The sequence below is a fragment of the Mus pahari genome, chromosome 1, assembly GCF_900095145.1.
Source record: "Mus pahari chromosome 1, PAHARI_EIJ_v1.1, whole genome shotgun sequence".
Taxonomy (NCBI): Eukaryota; Metazoa; Chordata; class Mammalia; order Rodentia; family Muridae; genus Mus; species Mus pahari.
The window spans coordinates 68,298,653-68,301,111 of NC_034590.1; positions in this window are offsets into that span (position 1 = coordinate 68,298,653).

The window sequence follows — 2,459 nt, forward strand, 5'->3', positions numbered from 1 at the left end:
CAGACAGACAGACAGACAGACAGACAGAGACAGAGACAGAGACAGAGACAGAGACAGAGACAGAGACAGAGACAGAGAGACAGAGACAGAGAGTTTCTCTCTGTGTAGCTGACCTTGAACTCACTCTGTAGACCAGGCTGGCCTGAAACTCACAGAGATCTGCCTGCCTCTGCCTCCTGAGTGCTGGGATTAAAGGTGTGCACCACGACTGCCCAGGGCTTTTTATAACTTTTAGACAAAGAACAATAAATTTGTAAAAGAATGACAAGAGAATTGAAGATGTAGACTAGGGTGGCAAGTTCCCTCAGAGATATGTGGGGCAGAAGTGGAAGAGAAAGGCTATGTCATGGTTTACTCAGATTCACTGCAATTCCAACTGCCAATCTCCAGTAATTAAAGCTGGCTTACAGCCTTCATATATAAATGGCATTCCTCCTGTAGCATTCATTAGTATGGTTTTTCACAAAGGTGGTGTGAGTGTGTGTGTGTGTGTGTGTGTGTGTGTGTGTGTGTGTGTGTGTGTCAAGGTCAGTATGTGGCCTCTGTATCATTCTCATTTGCTGAGACAGGAGCTGTCACTAGACTTGGAGTTTGCAATCCGACCAGGCTGACCACCCAATCAGCTCTAGGGATCGGTCTGTCCTTGACTCTCCAGTGCTGCTGAGGATGCTGACCACACCTCTCAGCAAGCTTTTGCATGGATGCTGAGGCTCCAGTGTGCAGCAGGTACATTACTGATCAAGCCATCTTCTTAGTCTGTACGTATGTGCATGTGGGAGCCAGAAATAACCGTGGGTGTCTTTCTTTCTAATGACTCAGTGGGGAAGCACCCAGAACTGAAGTCAGACCCCAGGACCCAGGAGCACTGGTTGTGGCAAAGCACAGCTATACCACCACCACCACTGGGATTCAGCGTCAGTCCAGCCAAAACAGCAACACGTTCAGGGGTCAGTGAGAGATACTGTCTCAAGAAGTAAGGTGGAGGTGTTTGAGGAAGGCACCCAGCATTGACACCTACCTGTGGACACACCACATGTACACAAAAGGATCTCACCTATTTAGTGTTCTCCACCTATTTGAGAAGCTAAAACCTTTGCAATCTTTTGATTAGGTGCTGCTTTAAAAATATGGAATGCTTCGTGAGTTTGCATGTATCATCTTCGCAGAGGTCATGTTACTCTCAGTATCATCCCAATTTTATCATGTGCCATTGAAGCAAGTGTTTTATTTATATATTCATATACTCATTTATTTTGAAACATATACAGATTGTTTCCTATCTGTAGGATTGTAAGCATTACAGCTCAGATGGGAAAGGTATTCTGGCAATCAAGAGCCAGGGCATACAATAAAGTCATGTCACACAATAAACCTCATACAAGAGATTTGTTGGAAAGGAAAAAACCCAGGCGAGTGATGACTTCTGTTTGGGAGAGAAGCAGCAGAGAACTGGGCAGAGACAGGATTTATGTAGGGTTTCTTGGAGGGTGGAGCTTTCCAGGGTGCCACAGGATTGGAGGGATTATGTGGCCTGACCTTGGAACAAGCCCAGGGATTGGTGGGATTTTTTTTTTTCCTGTAGGGCAGAACCTGGCCACTATCCTACCACGGGGCTAGAAAAGGGCCATTAGGGTATATATATAGAGATGTCTGGGAGTGAGGCCTAGCCTCTGGAGCTCTGTAGGGGGTTGGGGCCTGGGGGGCAGTGCTGGACACTTGCATGCCTTGAGGGTTTACACAGTTTACAAAATACACAAAGTTTACAAAGGGAGTATTTGATTCCAGTTATCATTAGACTACTTCCTGCTGAATGAGGGTGTCGAAGTCCTAATGATCTTCACCATTAGGGTATAATTGGGTGTTGCAGGCCTCTGGCTCAGTAGGTAGGGGTTGGTAATCCTGTAATAGCAACTGATTAGAAATCTGGTTAGAAATCCTTTGGATGCATTGTTGAAGAAAAAATCTAGATAAGTTTATAAATCAGGGTGTGACTAGTAGGATTAAGAAAAGGAGAAGGAGATTTAAGAAGGCTAGTATCCAGTTCTATGTTGAATTGTCAGTGAGCCACTGGCCAAAGGCATCAATGTTTCTTCCATTTTTTTGGAGATTAGTCTTGCGTTATTGGAACTTGTCTTTTCCTATACCCAATGAGTTAACATAGAAGCAACATTCTTCCCTGAGGGAGAAAGGAAGACCCTCTCTCTGCTATAAATCAAGCTAATCCTTGCTGATTTTGTAGCACTACAGTGGCCAGTGAGTTTATTTGGCCCTGAAGGTTAAGAATGGTCTGAGCCACCCACTGGAGATCCTGGATAAACTGAGAGGAAAAGGAATGGCAAATATCAGCCGGGCGTGGTGGCACACACCTTTAATCCCAGCACTCGGGAGGCAGAGGCAGGCAGATTTCTGAGTTCGAGGCCAGCCTGGTCTACAAAGTGAGTTTCAGGACAGCCAGGGCT